The following is a 24,109-nucleotide window of genomic DNA, read 5'->3' as shown; positions in this document are numbered from 1 at the left end:
CAACCAGCACATCTGCAGCTGCCCTCAACCCCGCCCCGTCCCAGCCACCTGCTCCCCTCTCTCCCCCCATACTCCGTATTCCCCTCTCTATTCCTCTCGCCCCTACTGGCTCCTTGTGAATGCATCTTGTGCTTTGAATAACTGTCTGAAGCTTAGGCAATCAACCGCTCTCTAGCCGGGGCTGTCAGTTTCAGGGGCCTGCTCCTGTCCCTCTGGACCTACACACACAGTTTCTTTGAATGGGATATTAAATGATCCATGTTTGCTGATTCCAGGGGAGCAGTCATGGCACAGGGAGCTTTTCACCACTGGGGAGCCTTTCACCACTGGGGAGCTAGCTCCAAGCTGGCCAGACTGGGAATAATCATTGAGACCGACGCCTCTTTGGAGACCCCTGGGAAATGAGTCTGTGGGTCTCCCTCTAGTTCCCAGTGGGGAGGTGTCCCTACATCACAAATCCCACAGTGATAAGTGCCTCCAACTGGCCTCCTTGTTGGTGGTCTTGGCAGAGAGATCAAGGAGTGAGTGGGCCCTGGGCTCTGTGCTTCCTGCCCACCCCGGGGGCTGCGGGGGCAGGCGGGAGGGGTGTCCTGGTTGGTGGGGACCCCAATGGACTGAGACACAAGGTTGTGGGAGGGGTGGGGGCACTGACAGGACTGTGATACAAGCTCGCATCACCATCGGACCCATGCAATGCGGCATTCGGTGGGAACGGGGAGGGGAACTCTGCTGGGCGCGCTCTCCTGACCCACCTTTGCCCTCCAATCGCTGCCAGCTCACTTACTGGAGGCTCGGGCTCCTAGGAGAGGTGCCAGGGAAGGTACTTTCCAGGCTGGGTTTTGGCAGCAGGACAGAAATGCTCCCTCCATTTGTTTGCTATTCCCCCACCGCCCCCACCCCTGTGTTTGCTGCTCTGAGAGGTTTTCACTCATCTCCAGTTGAATTGCTGTCCTGCACGGGCGGGGTGACGGGGCAGAGCCAGGCCCAGGGCACAGCATCTGCATCCGGGTCCCGATTCCAGACCGCATCCGCAGCCCCAGCTCTGAGAGGGTCCAAGCTCCGGGGCGTGGACTTGGGTCTGTCTCAGTCAAGGATTCGATTCCATGCTCTGTAGGCTCGGGCCTGGCTCCGGGGCCTGGGCTACCCCCCGAGGGGTGGGAGAAGAGGCAGCTGGGTGGTGTGAGGCCTGCGGAGGCCAGGGATGCCAGTGGGGACACGGGGTGGGGGGGCACACCCCATGGATGGACCGTAGAAAAGCAGCCCCCTACTTACCCTGGCACAGTCTCTTGCAGTGGGCAGGCAGACTGGGCCATGGCCAATGCTCACCCCACCAGAACATGCCCACTCTGGGGCACTGAGCAGTAGTGAGACCCCTTCCTCCCACCCCAGACACTGCCCGTCGCTAGCCAGACCCAAACCCACTGACAGCTGAGCTCTAGCTTAGGCCCCACATACAAAATGCTGCACAGACGCCCCCTGCAACATTACGGCTGCCTCTTGCTGGCTGCAGGGTCTCCCTGCGTATTCCCTTGGTCCCAGGAACAGCCAGCCTCATAGTCTAGCCCTGTGTGCTTCTGACCTCCTTAAGGAACACCATTCCCTAACCCCAGGGCGTGACGCAGCCGGGTCCAGCCCTGCTCAGAGCCAGGGCAGGGACCCTCCTCAGACCTGGCCATGGGAAGGGATACCCTCTCGCTCAGCCATCTCTGTTAGCTCCCGTCCCTTTCCCGTCTTATGTTTGGACTCAAGCCAATATTCAAAAGCTGAAACAAAAATGAGTGTGACTGGATGCCGAGAAACAGAACTAAAAGCTCAGAGCTCCATACACTTGTGTTTGGATCCCCAGATGGGGAGGTGGGAAGCCCCTGGCCAGCCAGGTCTCTTAAACAGCTTTGACTGGAACATCGCTGGGTTCTGTTTTTTCCGTTTGGGGGGGGGGTCTATTCTGGGGAGAGGCGACTGAAAAAGATTGGGGGGGTGGGGTGGATAATCAGCTGACCATGAGCTCCCAGTGTAACTCTATGGCCAAAAGAGTTAACGTGATCCCGGGATGCATAAACCAGGAACTCTCAGGTAGGCACAGAGAGGTCATTTTACCTCTGTGTTTGGCACTGATGCAACTGCTGCTGGAATCATGGGTCCAGTTCGGGTGCCCACAATCCAAGGAGGATGTTGATAAATCGGAGGGGTTCAGAGAAGAGTGACAAAAATGATTGAAGGACTGGAAAACCTTTAGATTGCGCACCTTGAATCTCTTTAGCTTAAAGAGAAAGTTAAGGGGTGACTTGATCACAGTCTAGAAGTACCTACACGGGGAACAAATATTTCATAGGCTATTCAGTCTAGCAGACAAAGGCCTAACGTGACCCCATGACTGGAAATAGAAGCTAGACAAATTCAGACTAGAAATAAGGGGTACATTTTAAACAGTGACAGTGATTAACCACTGGAACAATTTACCAAGGGTTGTGGTGGATTCACCATCACTGGCACGTTTTAAATCAAGATTGAATGGTTTTCTTCCCAGAATGCCCCTTGGGTTTATATAGGGCAGGGAGCCAATCAGGAGCCATGAGGCTGCTGTCTGTCAAACCCTTGAGGCGGAACTTCCCATGGGCTGTGTGCAGAGCAGGTCATGGCTACAGCTAGTTACAGCGGCTGCTGGGTGGTAGCCTGGAGGCCGGGGTCCTAGAGCTGTGGGGCTATATGTGCTCTCCGTAATGCTTGTTACCTGCTCAAAGAAGGAGATTTGCTTGGATGTGGTTTGCTCTCGATAAATTCATGCTGTTACTTATTAGGTGCTTACACATTGGGGTTTGATTATTTGCTCCATTATCTTTTGTTTCCAATGGAAACGCAAATTGTGCCTTCGCTGCATTGCCTGGCCAAACCAGAGTGGCGGCAGGGAATTGAACAGGCTTCGGGAAAACCTTCCTTGCTTTTGAAAAGCCGTTTTTCACGGAAAACATTTCGCTCTAGGTGGCAGGTGTTATGCTAGGGCCGTGTCCTAGGACCAGCCTGGCTGCATGGCAGATTGTAGCATCTTCCCTTTCCCTTGCCCTCGGCTGGATTCAACCTGGGGGCCACGGCAGGGCTGTGAGGGTGTTCCGGGACTCAGGGGGGACCTTTGCCCCACGGTGAGGTAATGGGATAGGGGCGGGGTAGAACGGCAGTGCTGTGTATTCGGGCCCTCTGCAATCTTCCCAATTTTCTCTTCTACAGCCAGTGACATATGGTCCCAGTCACCCTCCTTCCACCTGCAAAGCTCAGGAAGTCCGTGTCCCAGGGGTGCCCCTTCCACAGCCCTCCTCCCGCCTGCCTGCACCCTGTGGATGGCTCCATGGCAGAGAGGTGCAGGGACAGAGAGCTCAGCGGTGGGGACCCTGTCTCGCACTGGGCTTGTGTGTCGCCGTGCTTCGCTCGCTCTTTCCCACGCTGGTTTTGTGGGAACGACAAACATTTTTCATAAAAGCCCAGGATTATAAAAGCCCAGCACAGCACGGTCATCTCCCTGACTGTGAGCAGCTGCCTCAAGCACAAAGCGGTGTGGGCAGTGCCTGGGGAACCAGCTCATGCCCCGGCCACAGCAAGAGCAGCACGGCTCCTCGCAGAGGAGATGGGGGGCATCCGGGCTAGGCGACCCTCAAGATCTTTGCCGCTGTAGCAATGTGGGCTAGAGGGGGTGATTTTCCTTGGCAAAAGCCCAGGTGGAGAGATGGTTACCCTGGCATAACAGTGCTTTTGCCAGGATTGGTGAATTCCACTCGTGTAACCTGTATTTAAACTCGGAGGGTTTGCTTGCCCAGCTTTATCGCTATGGCTAGGCCATCTGTGTGCCGTGTCCACCCTTTTCCAATGAAGCCCTACCCCACTCTCTCCCTCGCCAGGCCCCGGCCCTGTGCTAACACCGGCTATTTACTTTCTCTTTCACAAAGGGGAAAAGGGGATTTTTTTTTTTTTTTTTGCTGTTATTGCTTTGGTCAAACATTAACTTGTGTGTCAGCAGTGGCTCTAATCTGGCCCTCACTGTCACCTAATGACCCTGCCGTGGTGTGTGAAGGAGGTGCCAGCCTCACTCCAATTCCTAGTGGACACTTGTGCCCATCTCCCCTGGCAATGGGCACTTGTTACTGGTGGTTCCACGGCAGGACCTCATGGTGAGTGGTTCCCGGAGACAGATCGCTCCAGGTCAGGGTGGAGGTACCATGCAGGGCCCCCGGGTGCCCTGTCACCACGCAGCCCATCCTAAACAGAGAGCTGCATGCTGCCATGTTGCCAGCCAGGCACTTCAGCCTCCCTGGCCCATTCACTCCCCACCGCCCTGCTGGGAACGCCAGCCAGGAGCCAGTCACTTCCAGCTGAGACGTGGACACCTGTCCACTAAAAACGGACCAAGGCCCACTCCCCACTTCCCACGGGACACCTGAAAGGGGTCTGGCCTCGCCCAGAGTGGAACTGGCATCCTAGAGGCGGAAGGATCTGTAGCCCATTAGACCCTCCCCCCTGGGTACATTGCAACCTGCATGCAGTGCCGCGGTTTGCCTCTGCCCCTAGGACAGTGCAGTGCATGGGCTACGCCATGGGGAGCAAGGCTCTTGTGGGGAGAGCTGTCAGATCTAGGCTGTCTCTTGTCTCTACCACAGCCCCCTGGGTAGCCTGGGCCAAGTCGCCCCCCCGGCTGGAGCTCAGTCTCCCGCGGTGTGAAGTGGGGTGCACTGGGGCTGGGAGGCTGACGCTCTCTTGTCCGTGGGCTGATGGGCTCCTCGGAGGGCAGGTGCCGGAGACGTGCAGGGCTCCAGGATTAGATATCAGCTGGCGATGAGATTACCAGGTGACATATCTGTGTTGGCCTCTCCCAAGTGCTGATGCGGGTGAAAGGGCTGCAGAAGGGCTGGCGTCGCTCCATGTGGAAAGCCCCAGAACGCGTTTCTCCTCCCGGCCCCACTCTCAGCTCAGGTGGAGCCTGCGGGGCTGTGCAGAGGGAAGCCTGGTTTACACAGTAACCTGACAGTAAACAGCTCTGGCAGGGCGAGGGTCTGGCTGGGGAGTGGAGGCCTGTTACAGGAACCTCCCAGGGTGCATCCCTGTTCCTCTAAATAATAAAACCTTCCATCGCTCTGCAGTGAGCCCCCGGGCCCACCTGCAGGGAGCCCGGACACACCCATCCAGCTCCTAGTGGAGCAGGGCTGGGGACTGAACCTTTAGACTCTAGCTCACCCGTTCAAATCCATCACAGACTAGTGCCGTAAAAACCAAACAGGTCTCCTAGCAAACGGCCGTGATTGTGAAATGAGCCAAGGGTGACCACCCAGGTCCCAGCGGGGCAGGCGGCCACATCTCTCCAGCGGCCTTGCCATTAATGTGCCCCTCGAGGATCAAGCAACCCCTACTGTCACAGCTCCCCTCTCAGGCCTAGAGGCGATCCTCCATGGACAGGGATGGGGGGCTGGATGGGATGGGGCAGGGCAGAGGCTGCTGGAGCTGGGAGGAAGGTCTTCAGACTCCAGAGCTGTCAAGCCACGGGTTCCACCAGGCCTTGGTTCAGCCCCGCGCTCAGACAGCCAGAACACTAGCCCTGTACACACTTGCCATCCAGCCGGGTGAGGGGCCCAGGCAGGCCCAGCTGCACTCATGGCTTAGCATATGCCGGAGAAGCAGCCCCGAGCTTACACTGCAGCAGGAAAAATTCAGCCTCCATGTGAGCAAAGGCGTTATAACCACACAGGCAGTGCAATGGTGGGGTGAGCTGCCACGGGAGGCTGTCGCTGCAGATCATCCAGCTTGAGAGCAGACAGCCTTCCCCAGGGCAACACAGGTCCTCAGCACGGACTGCACCCACCACCTTCCAGCCCGAGATCTCCAAGCCTTAGCCGAGGGGGGCAGTGTTCCCATCTCCAGTTCACCGACGGGGACGGGGAGGCCGGAGGCAGGGATTGATTTAACTGGGAATTGGTCCTGCTTTGAGCAGGGGGTTGGACTAGATGACCTTCTGGGGTCCCTTCCAACCCTGATATTCTATGATTCTATGATTCTATGATTCCTGGGGTGGAGTTCCTGGGGATTTAGTGCAGGTTAGAAGCTCAGTCTGCAGCAGGGCAAACGAACTCCATGATGAGAGTCCAGGCTGGTCCCTCTGTGTCGCTGTGGAGCCTTGGACGTCTGTAGGATCAGTGTGAAGCGGTGGGAAAAGCTGCAGGCGTGGGCAGAGGGCTCTTGTTGTTCAGCGTAGCAGCAGGGAGAGTCACACTGAGACTCGCCGCCTGCTAACGGCCAGTTTTTAAGTCCTCAGATGCTGTTAACTTTTGTACACACCCAGCTTTACGAATGACTCCCATGTGCCATGCTTACAGCTCCTGGTTAACCATAAAACCCACAGATGGTTGTACCATAATTACCCATTTCAGGGATTCTTGCACCTTCCTTACAAACAGATGGGTCTGGCCGCGGTCAGAGACACGACGCTGGGCTAGATGGGACCCGGGGTTGGCGCCAGTCTGGCATTTCCTATGTCGTTAGGAAGTCAGTTTTTGGTGCAAATGAAATGGTTCCCTCTCCTCAAATCTACCAGAGGGGGAGCTGTCTGCAAGACTGAATGGGGAGTCCTGCTCTGAAAAGTGACTTGGGCATTGTGGGGCTGCTGCCTGCTTGCCCCCTCTGTGATTTCTGCACCCACTGGGCCCACTTCACATGCAAAAAGAGGGATTTTTCTAACCGCTGGCCCTGCAGCCTCAGCCTGCGCTCAGAGCCAAGCCGGACTCTGCCCTTCTCAGGCACTAACCCCAGCAACAGAGGTTCTGCAGGCTACACCAAGCCAGCAGTGACCCCTGGGCAGCCCCATTGCCTTCAAATCATGCCCTCTGTAGGCTTGTGACCGCTAGGAAATGGAGCCCCAAATCGCCGACACTGCAACCCAAAAGGAGATTTTAGAATTTTCCTGCACAATGAAATGTTTGAAAAGAAATCACAGGGGGTGAAGCTAAACATCGTGTTCCAATTTCGACCTTTTGATAGTCCATGCTCGGCGACTGCAAAAAAAGAAGTTGTTTCGAAACAAAACAATCAAAATGTTCTGTTAAAAAATGTCAAATCAGAACATTTGGACGTTATCATAGAATCATAGAATCATAGAATAACAGAGTTGGAAGGGACCTCTGGAGGCCATATAGTCCAACCCCCTGCCCAGAGCAGGACCAATCCCAACTAAATCATCCCAGCCAGGGCTTTGTCAAGCCTGACCTTAAAAACTTCTAAGGAAGGAGATTCCACCACCTCCCTAGGTAACGCATTCCAGTGTTTCACCACCCTCCTAGTGAAAAAGTTTTTCCTAATATCCAACCTAAATCTCCCCCACTGCTATTTGAGACCATTACTCCTTGTTCTGTCATCAGCTACCACTGAGAACAGTCTAGATCCATCCTCTTTGGAACCACCTCTCAGGTAGTTGAAAGCAGCTATCAAATCCCCCCTCATTCTTCTCTTCTGCAGGCTAAACAATCCCTGCTCCCTCAGCCGCTCCTCATAAGTCATGTGTTCCAGTCCCCTAATCATTTTTGTTGCCCTCCGCTGGACTCTCTCCAATTTCTCCACATCCTTCTTGTAGTGTGGGGCCCAAAACTGGACACAGTACTCCAGATGAGGCCTCACCAATGTCGAATAGAGGGGAACGATAATGTCCCTCGATCTGCTGGCAATGCCCCTACTTATACACCCCAAAATGCCATTGGCCTTCTTGGCAACAAGGGCACACTGTTGACTCATATCCAGCTTCTCGTCCACTGTCACCCCTAGGTCCTTCTCTGCAGAACTGCTGCCGAGCCATTCGGTCCCTCGTCTGTAGCAGTTCATTGGATTCTTCCGTCCTAAGTGCAGGACTCTGCACTTGTCCTTGTTGAACCTCATCAGATTTCTTTTGGCCCAATCCTCCAATTTGTCTAGGGCTCTCTGTATCCTATCCCTACCCTCCAGCGTATCTACCTCTCCTCCCAGTTTAGTGTCATCTGCAAACTTGCTGAGGGTGCAACCCACACCATCCTCCAGATCATTAATGAAGCTATTGAATAAAACCAGCACCAGGATCGACCCTTGGGGCACTCCGCTAGATACCGGCTGCCAACTAGACATGGAGCCATTGATCACTACCTGTTGAGCCCGACAATCTAGCCAACTTTCTACCCACCTTGTAGTGCATCCACCCAGCCCATACTTCATTAACTTGCTGACAAGAATACTGTGGGAGACCATGTCAAAAGCTTTGCTAAAGTCGAGGAATAACACGTCCACTGCTTTCCCCTCATCCACAGATCCAGTTATCTCATCATAGAAGGCAATTAGATTAGTCAGGCATGACTTTCCCTTGGTGAATCCATGCTGACTGTTCCTGATCACTTTCCTCTCCTCTAAGTGCTTCAGAATTGATTGCTTGAGGACATGCTCCATGATTTTTCCGGGGACTGAGGGGAGGCTGACTGGCTTGTAATTCCCAGGATCCTCCTTCTTCCCTTTTTTAAAGATGGGCACTACATTAGCCTTTTTCCAGTCTTCTGGGACTTCCCCCGATCGCCATGAGTTTTCAAAGATAATGGCCAATGGCTCTGCAATCACAGCTGCCAATTCCTTTAGCACTTTCGGATGCAACACATCCGGCCCCATGGACTTGTGCTCGTCCAGTTTTTCTAAATAGTCCCGAACCACTTCTTCCTTCACAGAAGGCTGGTCACCTCCTCCCCATGCTGTGCTGCCCAGTGCAGTAGCCTGGGAGCTGACCTTGTTCGTGAAGACAGAAGCAAAAAAAGCATTGAGTACATTAGCTTTTTCCACATCCTCTGTCACTAGGTTGACTCCCTCATTTAGTAAGGGGCCCACACTTTCCTTGGCTTTCTTCTTATTTCCAACATACCTGAAGAAACCCTTCTTGTTACTCTTAACATCCCTCGCTAGGTGCAACTCCAGGTGTGATTTAGCCTTCTTGATTTCATTCCTACATGCCCGAGCAATATTTATATACTCATCCCTGGTCATTTGTCCAATATTCCATTTCTTGTAAGCCTCTTTTTTGTGTTTAAGATCAGCAAGGATTTCACTGTTGAGCCAAGCTGGTCGCCTGCCATATTTACTATTCTTTCTACACATCGGGATGGTTTGTCCCTGTAAACTCAATAAGGATTCTTTAAAATACAGCCAGCTCTCCTGGACTCCTTTCCCCCTCATGTTATTCTCCCAGGGGATCTTGCCCATCAGTTAGATTCATAGATTCATAGATATTTAGGTCAGAAGGGACCATTATGATCATCTAGTCTGACCTCCTGCACAATGCAGGCCACAGAATTTCACCCACCACACCTAAAAAAGACCTCACACCTATATCTGTGCTATTGAAGTCCTCAAATTGTAGTTTGAAGACCTCAAGGAGCAGAGAATCCTCCAGCAAGTGACCCGTGCCCCATGCTACAGAGGAAGGCGAAAAACCTCCAGGGCCTTCCAATCTGCCCTGGAGGAAAATTCCTTCCCGACCCCAAATATGGCGATCAGCTAAACCCTGAGCATATGGGCAAGATTCATCAGCCAGATACTACAGAAAATTCTTTCCCGGGTAACTTGGATCTTACCCCATCTAAAAACCCATCACAGGCCATTGGGCCTATTTACCATGAATATTTAATTACCAAAACCATGTTATCCCATCATACCATCTCCTCCATAAACTTATCGAGTTTAATCTTAAAGCAAGATAGATCTTTTGCCCCCACTACTTCCCTCGGAAGGCTATTCCAAAACTTCACTCCTCTGATGGTTAGAAACCTTCGTCTAATTTCTAATCTAAATTTCCTAGTGGCCAGTTTATATCCATTTGTTCTTGTGTCCACATTGGTATTGAGTTTAAATAATTCCTCTCCCTCTCTGGTATTTATCCCTCTGATATATTTATAGAGAGCAATCATATCTCCCCTCAACCTTCTTTTCGTTAGGCTAAACAAGCCAAGCTCCCTGAGTCTCCTTTCATAAGACAAATTTTCCATTCCTCGGATCATCCTAGTAGCCCTTCTCTGTACCTGTTCCAGTTTGAATTCATCCTTCTTAAACATGGGAGACCAGAACTGCACACAGTATTCCAGGTGAGGTCTCACCAGTGCCTTATATAACGGTACTAAAACCTCCTTATCCCTACTGGAAATACCTCTCCTGATGCATCCCAAGACTACATTAGCTTTTTTCACAGCCATATCACATTGGCAGCTCATAGTCAACCTATGATCAACCAATACTCCAAGGTCCTTTTCCTCCTCCGTTACTTCTAGTTGATGCGTCCCTAGCTTATAACTAAAATTCTTGTTATTAATCCCTAAATGCATGACCTTACACTTCTCACTATTAAATTTCATCCTATTCCTATTACTCCAGTTTACAAGGTCATCCAGATCCTCCTGTAGGGTATCCCTGTCCTTCTCTAAATTAGCAATACCTCCCAGCTTTGTATCATCTGCAAACTTTATTAGCACACTCCCACTTTTTGTGCCCAGGTCAGTAAGACTCCTGAGGGAGTCGAAGTCTGCTTTTCTGAAGTCCAGGGTCCCTATTCTGCTGCTTTCCTTTCTTCCTTGTGTCAGGATCCTGAACTCGACCATCTCATGGTCACTGCCTCCCAGGTTCCCATCCACTTTTGCTTCCCCTGCCAATTCTTCCCGGTTTGTGAGCAGCAGGTCAAGAAGAACTCTGCCCCTAGTTGGTTTCTCCAGCACTTGCACCAGGAAATTGTCCCCTACAGTTTCCAAAAACTTCCTGGATTGTCTGTGCCCCGCCGTATTGCTCTCCCAGCAGATATCAGGATGATTGAAGTCGCCCGTGAGAACCAGGGCGTGTGATCTAGTAGCTTCTGCGACTTGCCGGAAGAAAGCCTCGTCCACCTCATCCCCCTGGTCTCGTGGTCTATAGCAGACTCCCACCACGACATCACCCTTGTTGCTCACACTTCTAAACTTAATCCAGAGACTCTCAGGTTTTTCTGCAGTTTCATACTTGAGCTCTGAGCAGTCATACTGCTCCCTTACATACAGTGCAACTCCCCCACCTTTTCTGCCCTGCCTGTCCTTCCTGAACAGTTTATACCCATCCATGACAGTACTCCAATCATGCGAGTTATCCCACCAAGTCTCCATTATTCCAATCACATCATAATTCCCTGACTTTGCCAGGACTCCAATTCTCCCTGCTTGTTTCCCAGGCTTTGTGCATTTGTATATAGGCTTCCCTTCAATGGGATTTCTAACCGAAATGTCATTGAAATCAACATGTTCCCACAGAACATTTTAGTTTCGGTGAAACAGTATGTCCAAGGGGAAGACATTCCACCGGAAGATTTTCAGCCAGCCCCACTCATGAGCTAAGTCCCTGCCTGAGTGGGCGAAATGTTTTGAGCCAGGGAATAACAACTAGTCAATAGCAAATTCTGATTTAGTTGGGGATTGGTCCTGCTTTGAGCAGAGGGTTGGACTAGATGACCTCCTGAGGTCCCTTCCAACCCTGAGATTCTATGAAATTGCGAATAGTGAACAGTCACTAAATAATGGGTCTTGTTGACTTGTGCATATCCCGGTTCACATGCATTTGAAGAGGCACCTTGGATACATTTGAGCTTCATTAAACTAATAAATAACAACAACATGAGCAGCCATTCTCTAGACATTTGTGCAAACAAGCCCAGCATTTTGCACCAGTGTTCCAGAGCAGTGAATCAAAAGGAACATGTATAACAGAGAAGCCATCTGGAATTCAAAGGAGCGTGTGCCTCCCCTTTGTTTCGGTATCTATCCATCCATGTCTGTGCTATGCAATGAGAGGGGGCGGGGAAAGGCAGGTGGGGAATGTTCTCCAGCTCAGCCAGAGCAGATTAAAAGTAATATTTTCAAAAGCCCCTAAACCATATTTTCAAAAGTGTCTCAAAGCCAGATTTTCAGAGCGATGCCGGTGCTTAAAGATGCCTAACGCTGGATTCCTAGTGGGAACTGAAAAAGTACCCAGGTGCCTACCCCCATAGAAATCCAAAATTGGAATTGAAATCCCATTGGCTTCCCATGAGACTTGGCAGCCAAGTACCTGAGTCATTTTTGAAAATGGGATTCAAGCTCCTAAATCAATTAGGTGCTTTTAAAAATTTTGCCCTAAGCCTGTGTTTCGTGGCCTGTGAAATCTTCTGTATTCTGTCCTGCTCAGGCCCATCACCATGGTATCTGAGCGCCTCTGATTCTAGTGGCTCTCTCCAAGGCAGGGATCTGTCATTGTTAATGCTTTTCCCAGTGCAATTTCACAGCCCTGGTTCCTGCTCTCTGGCTATGGGGTCAGCTTCAGCAACCCTAACCCGAGGAGGAGGTGGAGGAAGATGCTGCATGGGAGAAGTCGCCAAGACAAACACAGTGAGTGTGAAAGGAAAATAACTGAGGCTTGACAGTTCCAGACCCCTGGGTTTGCTTTGGCAGCTCTGGGGCTCTTCCCTGCCCCTGGTCCCAGAAGGGGGGCACGTTCGTGGGGAGGTGGATTTCTAGAAGCAGCAGCCAAGTTGGCAATGCCCCTTGCTGCACCAGCCCACAAGAGCCGAGGCACCAGCAGGGGCAGCGTGCCATCTGGGCTGGAACCTGGGCTCACTCCACCCCAAAGTCCTGCTGGGGGGAGCCCAACCTTCCTTGCTGGAAGAGCTGTGCCAAAACCAGGAGAAGCTCTGGGGTGAAAGGTGCAAGGTGCTGGGCACGCTGGCCCTGCTCCAACAGAGCACTTAAGCACATGCTTAGCTGTGAGCTGGTGAGTGGGTCAATGGGACGATGCTGGACCGGGGCTAAGTGCTTATCACTGGGGCAGAGAGAGTCCTGACGCAGCAGGGACCATAAGGAAAGGGAGAGATAATAAGGCAGAAAATATCATTTTGCCTCTATACCATGAATACTGTGTGTAGATCTGGTCGCCCCATCTCAAAAAAGATAGATTTGAAATGGAAAAGGTGCAGAGAAAGACAAGAAAAATGATGAGGGGGTTGGAACCACTTCCATATGGGGAGAGATTAATCAGACTGGGACTTTTCAGCTTGGAAAAGAGACGATTAAGGGGGGATAGGACAGAGGTCTGTAAAATCATGACTGGTGTAGAGCAAGGGGATAGAGACGTGTTATTTACCCCTTCTCATAACACAAGAACCAGGGGTTCCTCGATGAAATTAACAGGCAGCAGGGTTAAAACAAACACACTATCAGAGGCTCGTTCACCTGCACATCTACCAATGTGATCTATGCCATCATGTGCCAGCAATGCCCCTCTGCCATGTACATTGGTCAAACTGGACAGTCTCTACGTAAAAGAATAAATGGACACAAATCAGACGTCAAGAATTATAACATTCAAAAACCAGTCGGGGAACACTTCAATCTCTCTGGTCACTCGATTACAGACCTAAAAGTTGCAATTCTTCAACAAAAAAACTTCAAAAACAGACTCCACCGAGAAACTGCTGAATTGGAATTAATTTGCAAACTGGATACAATTAACTTAGGCTTGAATAGAGATTGGGAGTGGATGGGTCATTACACAAAGTAAAACTATTTCCCCATGTTTATTCCCCCTCCCACCCCCCACTGTTCCTCAGATGTTCTTGTCAACTGCTGGAAATGGCCCACCTTGATTATCACTACAAAAGGTCCCCGGTCCCCATCCCCCCTGCTCTCCTGCTGGTAATAGCTCACCTTTCCTGATCACTCTTGTTACAGTGTGTATGGTAACACCCATTGTTTCATGTTCTCTGTGTCTATAAAATCTCCCCACTATATTTTCCACTGTATTCATCCGATGAAGTGAGCTGTAGCTTACAAAAGCTTATGCTCAAATAAATTGGTTAGTCTCTAAGGTGCTACAAGTCCTCCTTTTCTTTTTACGGATACAGACTAACACGGCTGCTACTCTGAAACAAGCAAGTACTTTCACACAATCCACAGTCATTCTGTGGGACTCGCTTCTAGGGGATGTTGTGAAGGCCAAAAGTATAACTGGGTTCAAAAAAGAATTAGATCAGTTCTGGAGGACAGGTTGTAACGAGGCTGGTTCTGGCGGGACCCAACGGAGAGTGACAATTCAGGACAAATTGTTTAAAGCCGGGCAGTTACAGCCCAAGGCTGGGGTTTCTTTGCACACCAAGACAAACCAAGCCAGCCAAACAGAGAAGACTTTGGTTTTACCCCACTGGCTAACCACAAGTCACACAAGCAATTCCCTCAGACACCCCAGTTTCCCAGTATCTCCACCAGTGCCACTCATTATGGGGACAAATGGTTATGAAAACCGATACCCCCGTAAAAGAACAAAGGTTCCCTCGATCCCAAAGGCCCAAGCCCCAGACCCAGGTCAATACACAAATCAGATCTTAGCCACAAATCAGGCTGTTGCCAAACCTTTAGAATCTAAAATCTAAAGGTTTATTCATAAAAGGAAAAAGAGAGAGATGAAAGCTAGAATTGGTTCAGTGGAATCAATGACAAGCAGTGATGGCCAAGTTCTTGGTTCAGGCTTGTAGCAGTGATGGAATAAACGGCAGGTTCAAATCCAGTCTCTGGAGAACATCCCCAGCCGGGATGGGTCTTTCAGTCCTTGGTTCAAAGCTTCAGGGTAGCAAAGTCCCTCCAGAGGTAAGAAGCAGGACTGAAGACAAGATGGAGGAGCTGCAGCAGCTTTTACAGTCTCTTGCCATGTGGTGTCTTTCTTTCTTTGTCCCAAAGACAAGCTGCCCATCCCGTGGCCTGGAAACACCTCAGAGTTCGGTCCATAGGCAGGACCTGCAGACCTGGCTGAGTCACAAGGTGCCACAAGCCCTCCTTTTCTTTTTGTGAATACAGACTAACACGACTGCTACTCTGAAAGGCGTGTCTGCCTTCTCTCAATGGGCCAGGTGTGTAGCTGATGGTCCTTAATGGGCCATCCAGCAGGCTAGGCAGAGCTGACACCAACTTGTCTGGGGTGTTCCCCAGAAGCACAGCACAAGTTTGAAATACAGACAGTCTAGAGCCAATACTTATATCTTTAAATACAAAAATGATTCACACATATAGACAGCATAATCATAACTAGCAAACCATCACCTCGTCTTACACACCTTATTTGACCCCTTTTATACAAGATTTGGTGCCACTACAGGACCTTGGTTGCAACAATGGTCTATACAGTCCCAGTTCAAGTCAATAACGTCACACCCCCAACACAAAAGTGATGCAGGAAGGGATGACACAAATATCACTGACTGCATCCCAAGAGCTCCCCATCCTGGGTTCTGCCTTACTACAGCTAGTACTGGGTTAGAAGCCGTACCAGTGTAGAACAGAAATGGTTCATCAAAGTCATGTTCAATAACCTGATTGAATTTCTTTACAAACTCAACGCAAAACTTGGTTAGAACAATAGTGGATTGGATCTGCTCTTGCAGCATGGTTCCTGAATGTCGCATGTGATCTTGCCAAGAGCTAAAGAACATAGCTACCTTATCCATACAAACTCTGGCAAATGTTTGGAACCCAATTAACATCAACTTAATGTAGATATTACTGTTGTTTATAGGACAGGAATCTTGGCATTTATCCATGAAAGCAATATGGTAATGTGCCTCAGTTTCCCTTTTCATACAGCACATCCGGTCTGGAATGTCTTTTCCCCTGTGAAAAGTTCCAGTACTGTTTACAGGCATTAACTGTGCAACATCAGCATAACAAGGCCTTTTAACATAAAGGGTGATCTTATGCATCACTTTTAACACATTCGAGGGATTTTCCAAAAGATTAGGCACATTGTACATTTTTACAGTTTTTGGTAATAGCATCACATTAGTTACAAGAATTACCATGAGCAATAACAATAAATTCATTGGAAGTGTCCATTTACAATCATTTCTGTCATGCCACAGCTTTGGCTCAATACCACTGGGGTTTGGGCCTTTTAGGGTCAGCCTGTGGCTTCCCTTTGCAAAATTAAGGTTTCATTTTCCTCCTTGTCCTGAAGGATCAAACCCTGATTTCTCTTGCTTAACAGAATTCACTGGCTGATTGGGTGTGCTCTCTGTGCTAACAGCTATTAGCAAGTCCTTCTTCCTGCCAGCAAAGTAATTTGCATTACCACAGACAGGAACCGGTTCACCCGTGTTCAGATCCTTCACTGCTACCAATCCCAAGGCTGGACTCTGTCTTAAAGAGAAACCGTCCATTTTCACTAACAAGCTAGACTCCAAGTTCTGTTGTCCTTCCCTTACCAACCTCTGCTTCCACATGGAATCAGATATTAAGTTCGCTGAGAGACTACAAGTCATATCCAAAGTGTCTAGAGATGAGAGTTTACCTGCCACCCCCTGGATTCTCCAGAGACTAACTACACAGCTGTTCTGCTTTGCAGACTCAGCTCCCCAGTCTTCCCTCGGAACCTGAGATACAGACGGTTCACTCACAGAATCAGCATGGAGACATTCCTCTCTCAACAACCTTGTCTCCCCAACAGCTGGCCAAACCCAGCCACTTGGTTATAGGACTGTTCAACTTTCTTACCAGCTGTCACTCCATCTGAGACCTTCTCAAAGCTTTCCACACTGGATCTTTCAACAGGAAAGTCAGTGGATCCATTCCCCACAGATTTCAGAGTAACAGCCGTGTTAGTCTGTATTCGCAAAAAGAACAGGAGGACTTGTGGCACCTTAGAGACTAACCAATTTATTTGAGCATGAGCTTTTGTGAGCTACAGCTCACTTCATGCATCCGATGAAGTGAGCTGTGGCTCACAAAAGCTTATGCTCAAATAAATTGGTTAGTCTCTAAGGTGCCACAAGTACTCCTTTTCTTATTCCCCACAGAAAATTTCTGGCTGTTAGGAAGTGAAACTTTCTTGATTAAATCACTTTCACACCCTTCAGTTGCATTAAACTGCTTGCACAGACTCCATGAGGATTCCTTTCCGTAGGGCTTTTCTATGCAACAATTCACCCCTCACAGAAATTCTGTCCTTACCCTCTTCACCAAGGGCTTGCTCTAGAGGAACACTTTCCTGAGCAACAACAGACTCTTTCTGGGTCTCACTTACATCCAGAATCACCTCTGGCCAGTCAGGCAGATTCCTACACAATCCCCCTTCAGGTAAACTTCTAGACTTCCTAGATAAAAGGCTAGAAGCATTCTCCTTCCCTTTGCCACACACAAGTTCAGGAATCTTTTCCTTCTTGCTACAGGTTTCCACACCCTCAATCACCTTTCTACTCTCCTTGTGCCCTGGCTAGGGTATCACCCTGATCAGACAGAGTTGCTACACCCCTTCCCAGCCACACACTAGCAACAGGTAAAACACAAGCACCAGAATTGTCTGGGCTCTGGGATTTTGCTAGGACACTAACTGGATGCAACCTAGTTACAGGGCCATTCTCCCGAGCAGACACAAACTTAGGACCCTTCCCTTCCTGGGCTCTAGCTGAATCCAGAACCAGCTCTGAGACAACTGCACGACCCTCAACCATCACAGGCTGAAAGGCCCCTTCTGTCTGCTCCACAGACAAAGAAGAGCTGGACACACTTTCTCCTTTCCCAGACACACAGCTTGGGATCTCATTCCCCTTGTCCCAGCACACAAGGCTGTTCACAGACAACTGTTTGGAGACCGGGGTAGCTCCCTCCACAGGCAAGTCAATACCCCTGACAGACACAGGCACGTTTCCTTCACTGTCCCAATTCTCCATCCAGCTAACAGGTAAGGTCCAGGGACACTCATCTTCCCCTCTCCTCGCCTTCACACCCTGCTGACTAGACAAAGCCACAGCTCACAAGACTGCCTAGGCTCATCCAAAATCTCCTTCCCAGGCACATTGCCACTCCCCACAGATAAACTGCTGTTCTTTTCACTACACTGAGCTACTTCCAGCAAATCACCGTTACCCTTTTCCAGGTTCACTTTTACAAGCTGTACTAGCCAATAATCCATCACCCATCAAAAATCTACCCTTTCCTTTCTCAGTTAGGGCTTCCACCTGACCATCCACTTTAATCTGCTCCTGAGAAACATTGTCCTGACCAATGAGTTCTTTCTGTGCTTGATCTAATTCCAGCTTCACTTCTGAGACATTAGACAGACAGTCAGAAACTTCATTCACAGACAAATAGCTACTTTCCAAAGACAAATTTTTGGAAAAACCCTCCATAGACACAACTTTAGGCTTGGTTTGTGTTAACTTGACTGAACATAGCTTTAATGTCCTTTCCAATCATAAGATCCTTAGGGACTGTATTCTTCACTCCCACAACCATGGTGCCCTCAATCTCTTCCCTTTAAGGTGGATTTTAGCCAAAGGCACCCTGACAAAATACTCAGATAGGGCTACCACGGTTACACTTTCATCTGGCCAATAATCTTCCTCCCTGACAAGACTTGCTTTAACCAACGTAACATCTGCTGTGGGGTCCCTCCATGCCGTACACCTCACTCCATTCACTTCTGCCCTGCTAATAAACTCTGCAGTATTTTCCCCATATTTAGCTTCAATATGAGTTTTAAGGTCAAATGCTTCAGAGACCACAGAAACAGCATTTGCACACAGGGCACAGGCGCTGGGCTCTGTGTGGCTTGCCTGTGAGTTTATAATAACAGGATTAGCATTTGCCATGGCATTTGGGGTTGCTGGTTTTGAGCCTCCCTTCAGGGTTGGGTAATCTGGTCTCATGTGGCCCAGCACACCACAGTGATAGCATTCAACCTGTTTATTCTTGTGGTGAGAGTTCCTACCCTCTGGGCCCCCATGAGCTCCTTTATAATAGTCAGGGCCAGGTTTACTTTTAAATCCTTCCCTCTTCTTGAACTGGGGAGAATGGTGATGAATTTCCCCCTGGGGTTTATACCCTTCCCGAGCCCTGTTTTGGGTATGGGCATCCGCAATCTCTGCAGCCCGTAGGACTGACTCAGGGTCCCTATCACACACAGCTGCTCTCACCTGGTCAGGCACAATGTCTAAGAGCTGTTCCAAAGTTATTAACTCCAGCAGTTTTTCAAAACTCCCGTGCGCCTTTGCTCCCACAACCCACTTTTTAACAAAACCCATCAGCTTATGAGCACATTCTACAAAAGTACAAACATAGGACATTTTAAACTTTCTAAACTTAACTCTGTAAGAATCGGGAGTAACCTTGAACCGCCTTGTCACGGAGTGTGGGGGAGTCCAGGCCCTGCACCCCTCTTCCTGGGATTCACTGAGACTCTCAGCCAGCCAGTAAAACAGAAGGTTTATTGGACAACAGGAACACAGTCCACAACAGAGCTTGTGGGTACAACCTGGACCCCTCAGTCAAGTCCTTCTGGGGGAGCAGGGAGCTTAGACCCCAGCCCTGGGGTTCCCTGTGTTCCTCTCCCCAGCCCCAAACTGAAACTAAACCCCCCCAGCTGGCTCCCTCCTGCAGCCCCTGTTCACATTCCCTGGCAGAGGTGTTACCTCCCCCTCCCCCTCCTGGCTCAGGTGACAGGCTCTCAGGTCTCCCATCCCCAGGGCCCATTCCCAGGTCAACACTCCCCCCTCCCTGCTGAGTCACATTGTCACACGCCTCAACACAGAATCTTTAAACTGCTCATAATCCAAGGCTTCTTGTTCCCCCAGTTCATTCAGTACCTCCCTGGCTTTCCCAGTCTGCCTGGTCAGCAGGACAGGCATTCACTGACCATCAGGGATCTGGTACAGACTGCAGAGGCGTTCAGAGGTAGACAAAAACTCCTCTATGTCCTCAGCATCGTTGTAAATGGGACACATCCTCTCCCAGTTTTCTCACGGCGGTGGGGAAGTGGAGTATCAGGTGGCGATGACTTTCTCCGCTCTTCCATGACTTGGAGCTGAAGTCTGGCCGTCTCCTGTTCCATCTTGTGAGTCTCCTGTTGCCTCTGTCGAGCTTTCTCCTCAGCTGCCAGCAGCTCCAGATGCCCCTTAGGAGCTTTTTCTTCTCTCTCAGCCACTTCCCGTTCGAACGCAGCGTGCTTTTGCTTTTCCAGCAATCGAAGATCTGCTAGATTCTCTTCATGCTCAAGTTGCAGTTTATTTGTTGCCTTTTGCACTCTAATTTTTTCTGCAGCTTCTGTATCCTCAGGCAAGGGCTGTGCTCCTGCCTCCTGACCACTGGCCACTAACAGATTTCTCCGTTCTTGATTTGTAGCTTTCTTTCTAAAGCTTATCCCCTTTTCTGAACACAAATGTTCCAGGCCTTCATATGCTCTTTGCTCACTCATTGCAACGGCTTTTTAACCAACCAAACTCTCACTACCAAAATTCAGATTTGGATAGCGTGGGGTTCTGACCCAAAGTTTAATTGACCTGGTTCTGTGGATCCTGCCGACTATGCCATTGTAACGAGGCTGGCTCTGGCGGGACCCAACTGAGAGTGACAATTCAGGACCAATTGCTTCAAGCAGGGCAGTTACAGCCCCAGGCTGGGGTTTCTATGCACACCAAGGCAAACCCAACCAGCCAGACAGAGAGGACTTTGGTTTCACCCCACTGGCTAACCACAAGTCACACAAGCAATTCCCTCAGACACCCCAGTTTCCCAGTATCCCCACCAGTGCCACTCGTTATGGGGACAAATGGTTATGAAAACCCAATACCCCCGTAAAAGAAAAAAGGTTCTTTCGATCCCAAAGGACCAAGCCCCAGACCCAGGTCACTATACAAATCAGATCTTACCCACAAATCACGCTGTTGCCGATCCTTTAGAATCTAAAATCTAAAGGTTTATTCATAAAAGGAAAAAGATAGAGACGAGAGCTAGAACTGGAGAACCTGAATCAATGACATACAGTCGTGGCCAAGTTCTTGGTTCAGGCTTGTAGCAGTGATGGAATAAACGGCAGGTTCAAATCCAGTCTCTGGAGAACATCCCCAGCCGGGATGGGTCTTTCAGTCCTTGGTTCAAAGCTTCAGGGTAGCAAAGTCCCTCCAGAGGTAAGAAGCAGGACTGAAGACAAGATGGAGGAGCTGCAGCAGCTTTTACAGTCTCTTGCCATGTGGTCTTTCTTTCTTTGTCCCAAAGACAAGCTGCCCGTCCCGTGGCCTGGAAACACCTCAGAGTTCTGTCCATAGGCAGGTCCCTGCACCCCTCGCTGAGTCCCAAGGCGTGTCTGCCTTCTCTCAGTGGGTCAGGTGTGTAGCTGATGGTCCTTAATGGGCCATCCAGCAGGCTAGGCAGAGCTGACACCAACGTGTCTGGGGTGTCACCCAGAAGCAGAGCATAAGTTTGAAATACAGACAGTCTACAGCCAATACTTATATCTTTAAATACAAAAATGACACATGTAAACAGGCAGCATGAGCATAACCAGCAAACCATAACCTTGTCTTAGACACCTCATTTAACCCCCTTTATACAAGGTTTGGTGCCACTACAGGACCTTGGTTGCAACCATGTTCTATACGGTTCCAGTTCAAGTCAATAACGTCACACAGGTCCATCAATGGCTATTAGCCAAGATGGTCAGGGATACAACCCTATGCTATGAGTGTCCCTAAACCTCTGACTGCCAGAAGCTGGGTGTGACGTTATCTAATTAAAATATGACCATGCTGCTACCACTATTATATAATTGCTACAAGTCTTATACAAAGTGTGATGCATGGCCAGAAAGGGTTAAGCAGCTTGCAGGATAATTGACGCAGAGTCAAACATTAGAGAGATGGTAGAACAGTATGTAAATGGTTATTAAGGCCATTCCATGGTAGATAGGCTAGAACTTTCAAATGCAAACCTGTATTGTTAGAAATTAGAGGTAATACTAGTTGTATGTGTGTACTCATATCTTGTTTGATGCTCACCATGTAAACAGACAGTTCCTGTCTGTCACTATACCTATTGATTCAGAGATCAAAAGGACATAACATTTAGATGAACTGCAAACACAATAACATCACTGTGTTCGTCTCTTTTGAAATGTACAGAAACTCACCTGAGAATGATGGAAAACCGGCAATTGCCTTATGTTAATTCATGTAGCTAACTACCCATGATGCTTAGGAAAAGGGTCCACTTCAAAGTCCGCATGAGTCTCTATTGTTCGCCGAAAGACTCCGAGCTGTCACGAGAAGACCTGAAACTGTATAAAGATGCCTTGGATCCCAATCCTTTTTATCTCAGATCTGCTTGATGCTTCATGCAGGGGAAGCTTAAGTCCAAGACTGAGATCTCCAGTCCTAACCTGGAACCACCCTGAATATGAACATTGGACTATAACCTATGGACTATTTCTGAAAGAACACTTTGCAGCTAAGAAGCTCACCATCTCTACTATGAATCTGGTCTCAGAACTGTACTCCTGTCTGTATGTGTACTGATCTCTTAACCAATGCTCACTCTCTTTTCTTTTTTAATAAATTTTAGTTTAGTTAATGCGAATTGGCTGTAAATGTGTATTTAGGTAAGATCTGGAATATTCGTTAACCTGGGAGGTGATGTGTCTGATCCTTTGGGATTAGTAGAACTTTTTTAAACGATGAATAAGATTTTCAGTAATCTTCATACTATTTGTCTTGGGTGTCTGGGCAGAGGCTTAAGGCTGGGTTGCTTTAAGGGAACTGTATTGTTGGCTTCTGAGGACCCAGGGAGGTGCTATAGAAGCCGTTTTGTGCTGGCTGAGTGAATCTAAGTATTGGAATATCCACCAGCTTTGGGGATTGTCTGCCCCATTCTTTGCAGTTCACTCTGATTGAGTGACCTCATTTGGCTCCCCTGGGACTCTGGTCACATGGGAATGGACAACAGGAGATGGATCACTCAATAATTGCCCTGCTCTGTTCATTCCCTCTGGGACACCTGGCATTGGCCACTGTCGGCAGACAGGATCCTGGGCTGGATGAACCTTTGGTCTGACCCAGTACGGCTACTCTTATGTTCTTATGTTCCAAAGACAGGGCTGGATCCACATGCCAGCCCCCTCCCCTTTGCCAGGGCTTGCTCCGCTGCGCCTAAAAATATGTCTGGGGTTTGGGTACAGAGAAAATAGCTTGGCCTTAACCATCTTGGTGCCCTGCGTAGGGGGAGCATCTGGCAGGTTTATTTCTACGGTTGGAGAATGCAGGGGAGGATGGGGGAGGGAACGTTAGAGGTCTGCAGAAAAATTGAGTGTTTTTAACTGCAAAAGGAAAAGCCCCAATTTTGGTTTTCAGCAACTGAAAATTTTCTTCCAATATCTGCTGGAAACCAAAACGGTTTCAGGTTTTGGCCCAAACTGTTCAGGTTTGGGGGTTTTCAGTTTTCTGATGAAAAGCCCATTGTTTTGTGGAATGCAGTCACACTCTGTGGAAGAGTGCGTTGTGTTGAAAACCCAATTGTCCCTCCCCAGTCAAGCTGCACTGGAGTTTTTTGAGGGCCCCCCCCCAATCATTTCTCCTTGGGGAAACGTTTATCCTTCCCTCCATTCACATCCCTCCTGGAAACAGGGTTTTCAACGAGGGCTACGAGTGCCGCTAACCCACATCAGCTCTAAGCCACTCTGCATCTCTCCGGGCGTGTTTATGGCCAATCTTCGTCCGCCTCTTACTGGATTTATGTCAGTTTATAACATCGTTGGGAAGGGGCTGAGGGGTACTCGTGTGCATTAAAACTCATCGTCAGTACTTAACAATGCTCTTGCATTCAGAGAGCTGCTCTACTCTGGAACATGGTTTGGGCCATGGGGAACGGTGTGTGCTCACCGATGTGTGTAAGGCTCCTTCCTCTGTCCAGCTCTGGAGATTAGAACAACCCTGCATTGGGCACCAGGTCCAGGCTAAACAACCCGTTGTCTGCTAGGTGTGATTCTGGGCACTGGCTGTACCGAGAGCTCAGGCTGCACCGGCTACCTGGCAGCTGCGCAGTTCTACACTGGGCCCTGCAGTAAACGTCAAGGGGAATCAGAAGACTTGGGCTCTGTTGCTGACATGAACCTTTGTGCCTCAGTTTACCCATGGTCAGGTGAGGATAATGATCCCGTCCCTCAAGGTCTCGGACAGTTCCTAAGTATTATTATATCATTATTTTGATAACATCGATGGGGGCCCTGCCAAGCATCAAGAGGCCTGTTTAGTCTAGGAAGGGGACGCCTGGCGGATCAAATCTGG

General features: G+C 49.4%; 1 long non-coding RNA gene across 1 annotated transcript; it reads left to right on the top strand.

The window, feature by feature from the left end:
* Positions 1 to 4,058: 4,058 nt before the first annotated feature.
* LOC311520735 lies at positions 4,059 to 22,406 on the top strand. Its single transcript, XR_014711694.1, has 3 exons — positions 4,059 to 4,157; positions 12,292 to 12,407; positions 21,953 to 22,406. It is a non-coding gene; the product is annotated as an uncharacterized lncRNA (long non-coding RNA).
* The last annotated feature ends 1,703 nt before the right edge of the window (positions 22,407 to 24,109 follow it).

The sequence above is a fragment of the Lepidochelys olivacea genome, assembly GCF_965140295.1.
Source record: "Lepidochelys olivacea isolate rLepOli2 genome assembly, chromosome: 5".
Lineage (NCBI taxonomy): Eukaryota > Metazoa > Chordata > Testudines > Cheloniidae > Lepidochelys > Lepidochelys olivacea.
Note: the sequence above shows the minus strand (reverse complement) of the source record. Positions and strands in the feature narration are given on the sequence as shown.